General features: G+C 41.2%; 1 long non-coding RNA gene across 1 annotated transcript; it reads left to right on the forward strand.

Annotated features, from left to right (window-relative positions):
• Positions 1-1,204: 1,204 nt before the first annotated feature.
• Positions 1,205-11,593, forward strand: LOC116535036. Its single transcript, XR_004262016.1, has 2 exons — positions 1,205-4,916; positions 7,217-11,593. It is a non-coding gene; the product is annotated as an uncharacterized LOC116535036 (long non-coding RNA).
• The last annotated feature ends 386 nt before the right edge of the window (positions 11,594-11,979 follow it).

An 11,979-nucleotide genomic window follows, 5' to 3' on the forward strand; every position in this document is an offset into this window, starting at 1 on the left:
TCTAACAAAATTATAAATCTTAATTCTGCCACTTACTAAATATGTGATGTTGAAGGAAGCTGCTTAATTTCTTCAAGCTTCAATGCCTCCATTTGTGAAATAGAAATGATTCTTATAAGGTTATTGGGAAGAATAAGTGATATAATAGTGAGTGAGAGTAAGTGGTACATAGTAAGCACTCAACAAAAGTGTTTTTCTTCCAATTTCCACTCCTTATTCTGCCTAGGATTGAGAATAGAGGGCAGTGTCCCTTCTGATGTCAATATGAAGCTTTTTTGCTTCTTATCTTGCATTATCTGGCCTTTATAGGAGCTCTCATGATCCCATTTTGAAAACCGGTGAGGTACCAATTTATTAGGAATTGACTAATTCCTGAATCAGTGCCAAATCTAGTTCTAGCAAATGCTTAGCTGTGGTGAAAACTCAAGGGTCTGGTCTAAATTTTCTTTTTGTTTCCCAAAAGGCACAATTATTGCCTTTCCTTTACTCAGAGAACAAACTAAGAAGATGAAAACATTTTGTGTGTGCCAAGTCAATGGTATCGGGGCACCCGCCCCAGTCTGAATTAGGAAATATCTCTCTGCTGATATATAGATCGATACAGATATAGATATAGATATATTCATTTAGTTTTTATTGTAAATTTATAATTGTATTTGTGGAATACAAAGTGATGTTATGATTTATAAATACAATGAGGAGTAATTAAATTTAATTAATATATCCATTGCCTCGAATGCTTACAATTTGTTGAATAATTTGAAATTTACTCTCTTAGCAATTTCAAAACATGTAATACATTATTATTAACTGTATTCATCATGCTGTGCAATAGATCTCGAGAAACACCTATTCCTTCTGTCTGAGACTTTGTATCCTTTGAAACTTATCTCCCCATTCCACCTACCCCTAAGCCTTTGTAACCACCATTCTACTCTCTGCTTTTATAACTTTCATTATCTTCGATTCCACATGTAAGTGAGATCATGTGGCATTTGTCTTTTTGTGCCTGGCTTATCTCACTTCACAGAATCTCCAATTCCATTTATATTGTTGAAAAGGACAGAATTTCCTCTTTTTTATGTATTTTTTTGAGACAGGGTCTTCCTATGTTGCCTAGGCTGGAGTGCAGTGGCTATTCACAGGTGATAATAGTGCACTACAGCCTTGAACTCCTGGGCTCCAGTGATCCTCCTGCCTCAGCGTCTCCAGTAACTGGGACTACAGGCATGATATGAATAGTGGCAGTCAGGGACAGACTGGAGTGAGAATATATATTTTAAATAAATACACGTTTGTTCCTTCCAAATATACTATTAACAGTAGGCTATTGAAAATTGATTCCTGATTCCTTTCTTCGCTGTCCATTTAAAACTCTTGCCAAGGGAGTGTATATTTAGGGCAACTTAAATCTATGCACCCAAGCTGCAACGTTCAAACTTGGCCCAAATAAACTCTTTACTCATATTAAGAAACAAAACAAAACAAAACGACTGCTGCTTAGTAAAAACCTTTAGGTAGACCATTATAGGAAATAGACAAAAATGTTTGGTTAAGGCCACTTCAGTTATTTATGCCACAGATGGAAGCTTCTGAAGGGCTGTGACTGAGAGTTAGGTATGGGAAGTAAGCAGAACCAGTTTGATTTTCTGTCTTTAAACAACTCCCTGGAACTCCCATTTTATTTATTTCATTCATTTTGTTTTTCTAAGAAGCTAAACAAAAGTCAGGTTCAGCTCAGACTTATCTAATGATCATAAATTGGAAAGTAATGAGGTTTTCCTGGAAAAAACTGCCCTTAAAGACTGAGATGATAACTGACTTGAATTTGACATTTCCTACCCAGAAACATATTATATATTTTTGGAAGATTGCTCCAAAATTTCTACCATTCATAGATTGTTGCGTGATATTTAAATCCTACATCTGCCATTTACTAGCTAATTATAGTATCTCTCTCATAAGGTTGTTATGAGGATTACATAAACTAACATATGTAAAGGGCTTGAAACAGTGCCCAGCACTTAGTAAGCTCACAATACTTGTTCATTATTATTACAGTACAAACTGGATCTCTTAGTAGGTCTAAACTCTTTGCCAGATTTCCTCCAGAATACATTTGGTATGTTGCATAGGCCTTTGGGCTACTATCGTTCTTCTCTGCCTGTAGATACTCAAAAATACTAAAAATACTCTTAGGCTTATATTTGCCCTTTTGTATCAGTAGTCTCCCTATTCACACAAGCTCACCGTATTCTTTCCCATCTCTGCACCTTTACTTGGGTCCTTTCCTCTGCCTGGAATGCCTTTCTCTGATTATTAATCCAGTTATCCGTCAAGACTCTTTTAAAATTCTGCCTCTCCTGTGAAATCTCTAATCCAAGCAGCTGGAATTAACTTTTCTTTCCTCTTTGTTGCCATGGTCTGGACCCCTAAAATCCTAGGCTTGAATACAGAAGGGCGCTGCATCACCTATACCCTTTCTGGTTTCTCACGTCTCAAATGCTCAACATAGCATACAAGGCTTTTCTTAGTTTGGCCTCTGCTTAACTCTTCTACTTCCTTTACGCTTTTTTCCTTTGCTCACTCATTTTCAAGCCATACCAGCCTTTTATCTTGTTGCCTCTTCTGCTTGGAACTGCCTTGCACCCATTATCCACTTGGCTCACTACTTTTCATTTTTTCAGTCTCTCTTTAAAAGTTACATCCTTTGGGAATTTTTCTTGACCTGTCCAAGCCTGGTGGGTTATGTTATCCTGTTATGTGTTCTCCCTGCTCTCTGGTCTTTCCCCTTTCTTGACATATTTTAAGAATTTGTTTAATGGCTATTTTCCACCACACTGTATATGTCAAGAAGGCAGGCATTTTATATGTCTTGTTTACTTCTGCGTCTTGAGCACCTTGCATCATGCCTGACACTTAGAAAACATTCAACCTATATTTGTTTCATGAATAAGTTTAATCCAGACTTATTGTAGAAATGGAAATATGGAGGCCCAGAAAGGGAGAGGGATTTACTCAAGGTCACACAGAGAATCAGTGGCAGAGAAAAGACTGTAGCCCAGATCTTACGACGCTTAGTGCAGTGCTCTTTTCTATATATGCACCTCCGCCGTTGTACTCATTCTTTGAACATGCTTATGTAGCATTCTGGTTTCTGGACTAGGTTCTGAATTCCTGGAGGGCTGGGACCATGTCTTATACCTGATCTGGTCAATACAGTAGCCACTAGCCACATATGACAATTTCACACTAGAAACATGGCAAGTTCAAATTGAGATGTACTATTTGTATACACACTGCATTTCAAATAATGTAAAATATCTTATTAATAAACGTTTACATTGTTTACAGGTTGAAATAACATTGTGGATGTGTTGAGCTAAATAAACTATATTATTAAAATTAGTTTCACTTATTTATTAAAAATTTTTAAATGCAGTTGTTAGAATAATTGTGGCTCACATTACATTTGTATTATATTGTTGCATATTTCTGTTCTGTTGTATGTTTATTTTATTCCCTTGGTGCTAAGCATACAGCTTTGTAGCCGCTAGGTGCACAACACACCCTTGCTGCATATAGTTAAGCTGTAGTTAGTAGGTTAATTGCTGCCATTTATCTTGTCAATATCACTGTTTTGTGGTGAGCCTCACAATGAAACCTTTGTCCCCAGGCCCAGGTATACAAAAAGTTCTTTAGTTCTGGCCTGGGGATGCCCTACACGTTGCATCAGCCTTTGGATTTCCTTTCAGAGGAAACCACGATGCAATCCTATGCATAGCAATCACCAGGGGTGAGGTGGCGTGTGTGGACACCAGCAGCTTGCACAGGAAGTGGCCTTAGCTTTGCAATTTTCCCTAGGGCCACTTCTTGAAAGTCTTCTGAAAGGAGGTGGGGGTGAGTGAACAGGAAGATAAACTCAAAATGAAGGGTGAAGGGCTTCTCAGCTCCTTCATGGAGGTAGGGTAAGCTAAGCAATGTGGGGACATTGGGCCATGAGGTCTCTTTGTTTTGCTTATGCATTCACTTATTCACCTCACAGTTCTGGGATAACTAGTTTATTCCTAGGCCTAGGAAGACAGTAAAGATTAAGCATAGTTCCTACTTTGGGCAGTGCTTGGTCTTCTGGTAGAGACTGACACATAAGTGCAGTGTGGGTGTTTTTCAAGAATAGAGAAGGGCAAGGTGGAAAGCAACTAATTTTGTAGGTGGTTGTCAGAGAAGGCTTTCCAGAGACAGTGAGCATCATTTTTTCCTCCCTATCTTTTCAGATATAGCTAAAATCTTATTCTTCTGAGAACCTTTCTACTTACCATCACCTCCTCATCTTCTTCCCTGGGAGAATCTTATCTACATATCTGATGACACTTCATGCCTTTGTCAAATTACTTATTATATTCTGTAGAGTGACATAGCTCCTGGGGTGCACGCCTGTCTTCCACTTCCCTTTAGCCTGAGAATCCTTGAATCTGATGTGGGGACTAAGGCTCAGAAAGACTGTGTATGATTGTTCAAGGTCACATAGTTAATGAGTTACAGAGCTTTGTCTATAACCTAGGGTCTAAGATGCAGGGACTCTGATTCCATGTTCTTTCCATTCCAGTACTGAGGAAATAAATGAGTATCTGCAGTGTGAGACCCCAGCACTGCCTGCTTGCTCCCCTTGTCAACTCTTTTCCCTTCTGTCTCATCTCCCTCCACAAGCACAGGGAAGGCAGAAATCATTCAAAATGGGAAAGCTTTGTGACTTTTGGTTGCTCTGAACAGAAACCTGGACAACAGACCAAAAAGAAGAAGCCCTTTTGTGCTGTTATTGCAAACTTGGCCCTTCCCAGCATAGTTGGTGTTTGTGGGCTAAAGACGAACTCTGAGCTCAGTTCCCTTTGCTCTCATTCGAGTCCTCTGCATAGGTGGTATGATTTTCAGAGCCTTCTGGTTCCCTATTGTTGGGCTCAAAGTAGATACCGTTAATTATTACTTTAAGCAAACACATTGTCTCCAGAAACCCCAGTTAGAAAGCTAGTAGAGTACCCTAATTGATAAGGGAGAAAAGAGACGTGTGTAACTAATCTTAATCTCTATTTTGGAGTAGAAAGAAGGGGGTCCCTTTTTAGCAAAGTGCCCACAGGACCACCCTACTTCCGCTCCAAGCTTTAGTCAGAAACCAAAAAGAAACAGGAACTAAATCTTTCTAGAAGCTAGATCCAGGGTCTTGAGGCCTAAGCCAATACATTATTCTGGTAGAAGGAAGTTTTCTACAGAGTAATGTTAGTGCAAGTGAATCCCTACCTTAGAATTCCACGGAGCCTCAGGTCCTGCAACAACAGGGAAGCTCACAGTGAGTAAGGAAGAGCCACAAAAGAAACAGGGAACGTTTGAGTTGGAGTGGTCATCACGACCATTTAGTCCAACCTCTGTTAGTTAAAGGAGAAACTAATGCCCAGGGAGGGATTAGAGTGGGGACTAGGGTGCAGGTCTCTTGGCTCACAGGATGTGGTCTTTCTTTTGAATCTGAATTTATAAGAATGTATGTAGCTTGGAAAGGTTATTTACCATTGCTTGAGTACCACTCAGGGCCATACTTCCTCTACTGTAGACAAAGGACTGTGACTTGGGCACTGCAACCATTGAAAGCTATCCAAAATATATCCTGAAAGCATTGAAGGAATTGCCCCTCCCATTCTCCATGCCATCAGAATTCATGGTGGAGGGCACTGCATCGTGGGAATTCATCATCTTCCTGGCTGTTAATGGGGACTTCCTAGGGACTCTAAACATGAGGCACTAGGAAACCACTCACCCTCTTTTTACACCTTTCATGTCCCTTATTAGCCTAAAGGTCACAGTTTAACTTAGGGGTCTGGCACTGTCTTTCTTTCTCAAGGCCAACTACTTTCTTCCCTGCTTCCTTGTAGCCAATGTGGAAGAGTAGAAGAAAATCTCAACGTTTGGAGTTAGACCTGAGTGAAAAATCTGTCTTCTCTATTATTTTCTAGTTTTGTTTCCTAGAAACAAAAAGGCAAGTCACTTTATTTCTGTGTGCCTCAGTTTCCTCACCATAAATAAGAATAATGATAATACCATACCAGAGGGTTGCTGAATAAATTAGATAATACATGTAAAAGAACATCATAAGTACTCTAATAAATGTGAATTTTCTTATTTATTTCCTTCTACAAGCCCCGAGATGACAAAATGTGGTGTGTGGTTATAGCTGTGCCCCCCAGGGCCAGCTTCATAAGCATATGACCTCTATAGCTTCACAGGGCTCCATGCTTAGAAGGACTCCACACTTAGTTTAATGTTCTGTTGTTATCAGCTTGATATTTTTAGTTTTTTTTTTTTTTTTTTTTTTTTTTTTTTTGAGACAGAGTCTCGCTCTGTCGCCCAGGCTGGAGAACAGTGGCATGATCTTGGCTCACTGCAACCTTTCTCTCCCAGGTTCAAGTGATTCTCCCGCCTCAGCCTCCTGAGTATCTGGGACTACAGGCATGTGCCACCATGCCTGGCTAATTTTTTGTATTTTTAGTAGAGACTGGGTTTCATCGTGTTAGCCAGGATGGTCTCAATCTCCTGACCTTGTGATCTGCCTGCCTCGGCCTCCCAAAATGCTGGGATTACAGGCGTGAGCCACTGCGCCTGGCCTGTTCTTAATTTTCAAATAAGTGGCCTATTATTTTCATTTTTTTACTGGGACTTGCAAATTATGCAGCTGGTTCTATATGGCAGGAGATCAGTGGGAAGTAAAATGGTATTCCAGGACCAGGAGTCATTCTGGCAGAGTGAAAGAACATGTGATTTGAAGTCCATAGAGATGGGTTCAAATTTCAGCTTTGCCGCTAATTTGCTTTGTGATACTGAGCATTTCGTTTTATCCCTCAGGGGCTCTGTTTCTCAATTTTGATAATGGGTTTTTTCATTAGATAATGACTCAGTTCTGGCATTCCAGGTTTCCCTCAACTATTCTGGGAAAACCTCTTTGACCCACAGGCAGAGCCTAGGGCAGCCAAGTGCTTTCCACTCTCTCTCTCTGCAGCTTGGAAAGTTAGTGTCTGTTGAAAGTCAGCTGGGAGTTGGTGGAGGCAGGGCAGTGTTCTGCTACTATTGCTGCAGTAGCAGACCCTTTCACAACAGCATTGTTTTGTCATTTCGCACCCAGATTTCCGTTGGCTAACCTCAGTCTTATCTTCCTCATTTCTGTTTCCTGTTGAAGACACCAAGGGCCCTTCAAAACACACAACCTTCTTGCTCACGGCATAAAGCCCAGTTCCATCTGGCCCCTGCAGGTTGGCTCAGCACTGGGGAACCAGTGTCCCCTCCATGACCAAGGCACCACTCCACTGACAGGTATGGTATCAATTTGCCCTCTCTTCTTGCATTCCCAAGCTAGGGCAGTGTCTATGGCAGCCAAGGGTGGCTTGGATCTGCCCATTCCATTTTCCTCAGATCTTCCTCAGGGAATCAATGTCAAAGGTGGGGGAAGAAGGTTTCCATTGACTTTCCATCCTGGAACTTCTAGTAGTGGGGAAAAGGGGATAGGATATTTTCTAGCCAATTAGTATGTTTAGGAGAAAGTCACATGGAAGTGGAATGTTCTTTGGACCCAGGAGTCAGAAAACCGTAGTAGCAGTCCTGGTTTTACCATTTACCCAGTGTGTATCTTTGGGAAAGTCCTTTCTCCAATCTAGGACTCAGCTTTTTCACCCCTTTTGTAAAATAAATAAATAAATAAATAAATAAGAAAAGAATGATTAGATGAGTTCTGTATAGAGACTTTTAGTTATTAGATTCCTTATTTTTATGATTGTCAGCCCTCTGTCAAGAAAGAAGATGTGAGTAATCTTTGCATATGTAACTGTGGGTGGGGCTGAACACATCCAAGAGGAGAGCTGGTGGTAATCCATATAGCACTCTATATGGAGTGCATGGCTCAAAGATGAAAGCCTTTTCTCTAGTCCAATTTTTGACTCCTAGAAGTTCAAAATTGAAAGACTCTTAGAGACCAGGTACATGTGGAAGAAGAAACTGAGGTCCAGAAAGAGGAAGAAAGGGACTTGCCCAAGGTCATACAGAGAATCTGTAGGAGAGCTGGGTCTGGATTCCCAGGCCAGTCCTCTTTTTGCTCTGTCCTCAGAGGACAGAGACATCAAGCAGCAGAACCTGTCCTATAACTGACTCAGTTGGGCCTCCTCATAGTAGAGGCAGTCTGGATTTTTTAGGCATGGTCCTGAGGACTTCTTTTCTTCTATTCTTCTTTCAGATACTTGGCTCACTCTAAGTGTTCAGAGATTCCCAGACACCTACCCCTCCTACTTCTGGTTGGTTCCCTCCAATTCCCTCCATAAAAACTGACCCATCTTTTGTGCCAATAATAGTGGCTTTGTGAAGCTCTTCAATAGAAGATTTTGCATTTCATATGGGAGAAAAATGATGTTATTCCAAATAATGTAACAGACAAAGAAAAGAGCTTCCAAATTCCTTTAATATCATCCCACATAGACATTTATCTCTATGGGTCTGGCCAACATTTCTCAACTGAACCTGATTTTCTTATATACACTCCATTGGAGAGGCATGGACTAGAACAGCAAGAGTGGAAATGAAACCAGTCTAGTTTCAGCTCAGCCACTAACTTCTTCCATCAATATTAGAGCATTATTGTCTACAAGTACCTCCAAATTTTGAAGTACTAAGAATTTTCAGCTCTTTTCATGCCTTCTTTCCAGGCTTTCTGGGGGTCAATAAAGTCAGAGAGGGCATTCAAAAGGCTGTGAATACCTGCAGCTTATCTAGGCCTTCTTACTGGAGCTGGTAGCCAATGAGGGTAATGATATAAAAAAGGTAAAAATATATTTCTCTTTTGCCTGCCATCCCCAACTCAAACTCTGTTAATCAGCTTGCTTGGCTGGCCTCCAACCACAGGTCTAGGGAATGAGCCAAAGTCCTTTTGGGCTCCGGTGTGGGAATCTCTGGAAAGCTTAGCAACGCTTTCCAACAACTTCGCCAGGTAAGTGTTCTTGTCCTTATTTCCAGAGAAGACAACTGAAGCCCGAAGAAATACTTGCCCAAGCCATGATTGTCTAGTTGATGGCCAAGACAGCATCAGAACACAAGTTTGTCTGATTTTTTCATACCATATCTGGTGACCATGACTGCTGCTTTTGCTGCTGGGTGACTTAGGCTGGATTGAGTAGGTAGAAAAGGAAGCGAGGGAGCAAATGAGCCTTAGTTTTGAGGTTACTGCTAGAACTTAAATTGAAGGGGCATGTTAACCCCTTACATTCAATTAAAAGAGTTGAGCAAGAAAAAACATTGAGTGTTTTCTTGCTGAAAAACAAGGCTGAATCCTTCTGTCTTGCCTTGGCTGGAACAGGGCTTTCTGGCCTCGTGGGGACAGTTTTCCATTTATGGCAACCTTGAGATTTTTGCCACTTTTCATGACAGTATTTAATGTAGACCAGCTACCTGCTCACAGATCGACTGCCACAGCTGGTAAGGGCAATAATTTGACCCTGGCAACCCGGCATTTTTAGTAACAAGTTCTGAGTGTTGCCAAGGGAATTCTCCCAGAAGTTTCAGACCTGACCCTTCTTCTGGCATCTTCCTTATTGCACTGGTGACTTGTGGGTTCAGTGATCCCAAATGCTGCATTGCAAAGGTACTGTCTGTTTTTGCCCTCTTTGTTGCTGTGTCTCCCCTTTCCTAGAGGAATATACGGAGAAGGGAGGCAAAAGAACCAATGAGGAAAGCTGTATAATGCATACTGCTGAACTATAGAAAACTTATTGTATAAACTTTACAAGTCTCCTCCCCAACATGAGCCTTTGTTCTCTCATTTATAACCTAAGTGAGTGAGACTAGATGATCTTTAAGGGCACTTTAATAGCTGCCATTCTTGAGTCCCTATGGGACAAAAGGATCATGTTAGGCAAGGCTGAGACCAAGAGAAATCAATGTCACACCTGTCCAGATTCTGCTAAATCAATTGCCAATAGCTCTTGCTTTCATTTTGGTGTTACAATCACTATTTTTTTTGAGCATTTGTTATGTATTGAATACTGAACCAAAGGCTTTAAGTGCATTTTCTCCTGTCATTCTCACAATAACCTTATGAGGTAGGTATTATGCTTACATACATTTTGTGGGAGTAGCAAACTTGCGCTCAGAGAGGTGAAATGATTTATCCAAAGTTGTCTGGCTAGCTAATGGAAGAGCTAGGATTTAAGCTCATGTTTAACCTCAAAGCCTATGTATATAGCCACAACACTGTGAAAACACATCTTGGGGGAACTGAGAAGAAGAGGGAGCAAGGATGATGACTCTGGAATCTGGTACTTTCCCCAAGTCAGACAGGCAGGATGATGACCAAATTTTCTCCTCTTTTCTTCATAGAGGAAACCACTGAAGCTTGGGACACCTAGAAATGCCATAGCTACAGGACTCAGGTCTGAGGACCTTCCAGCTGAGCACTGGGTGTCAATCAGGCCTTCCCTGCTTGTCCTTAGGATCTCTCTTCTGGTTAGGAACCTTATGCCTGTTCTGCTCACTTCCCTATTCTGGTGCTTGGACTGGTCTTTTCGCAAGTTTTCTGGGGCTAAGAGTGTGATCTCATCACTTCTTTCTCTCTCTTTCCCTCCAGGGTCACATCTCCCAGGAAGATCTCACCTTCCCACAGAAGCCCCTGGCCTGGCCTCCTGCAGTGCCACACTCCGTGTATTTGACAAGCTGAGTTGGACACTCCGTGTGGTAGAGTGTCAGTTTGTCAAATACCCCAAGTGCGACACATGCTTAGCAGCTCCAGACCAGGGCAGATGGGATATAACAGATGAACTGCCAGCTGGATACAAGGATGCTCACCAAGCACCAAGTTCTCATGAGTTATTTTATGTGACTTTGCAGGAACTGATGCATTATATCTGAGGACACCAGGGGAAAAGTGTGGCATATGTGGGCAATACAGCCCTGGGCTTCGTCTACACACATCATGAGAGTGCTGATGGGAGCACAATAGTCTTGAAAATGTATAAACGGTCCAGGAATGGAAGTGCTCATGGATACATTATTATTTTCTTCCTTCACATTCTCCTCCCAGAGTCTCCCATCTAGGACACCAGAATTCTCACATAAGCATCATAGCTTATGTGAGAAAGCAGGGCTTAGAAATTCACTTTCTTGATGCTCAGTCTTGGCTTCTAAATACTCCTTGACCTTGCCTACCTCTTCCCTTTTCCACGTCTTTTCGTCTAGGGAGACTTTCCCCATTTATTTCTGTCTATTCAAATCTTCCCCATATTTCCTGGCCTAGCCAAAGTCCAGTGTTTCCAGAGACTTTTAAAAATCAACTTATACTTTTTCCTTCTTCACTCACAAAGCACTTCTTGCCTGGGCCCTGGTATGTGCCTCTTTCTCTCTTACTGTCTAACAGCACCTCTTGAATTGTCAATGAACTTTTCTAGGGGAGTATTCTTGAATTTTCAACTAGATTGTGAGCTTCTAGAAGACACGGCTATGTATCTTTGATTGCTGTCTCCCCTACCACAGCCCAGTACTTTGGTTACAGAAACAAATAAACCTTTATTGATTGATTGACTTTCCACTAGTCCACTATCTTTAGGCCTTGGGGCCAAATTCTACCCTGGATTTTGAACAAGAAATCAAACTGCGTACACCAAATGTTATAGAGCATATTATGTAGTAGCCAGCGTGAAGGGTTTTTTCTTCCTGAGAAATTGTCAAGGGCTGGAAGAAAAGGACAAAAGAGAAGATTCAGAGGGCAAATACATTTTAGTATTACTTGGTTACACAGTTATACAGGTGTTTTATTACAGGATTTTTCAGAGCCTTTAATAGTGTAATGTTACATTGAGAATCTCAAAGACGAAACCGTAGAATGAGGCATTTGCCACACTTAACTGATATGAATTCTTTTCCCACAGGAAAAAAAGACTTTTCCCATGTGTCAATTTTTTCCCATGT

The sequence above is a fragment of the Sapajus apella genome, unplaced genomic scaffold (genome assembly GCF_009761245.1).
Source record: "Sapajus apella isolate SASKATOON/1434 unplaced genomic scaffold, GSC_monkey_1.0 scaffold91, whole genome shotgun sequence".
Lineage (NCBI taxonomy): Eukaryota > Metazoa > Chordata > Mammalia > Primates > Cebidae > Sapajus > Sapajus apella.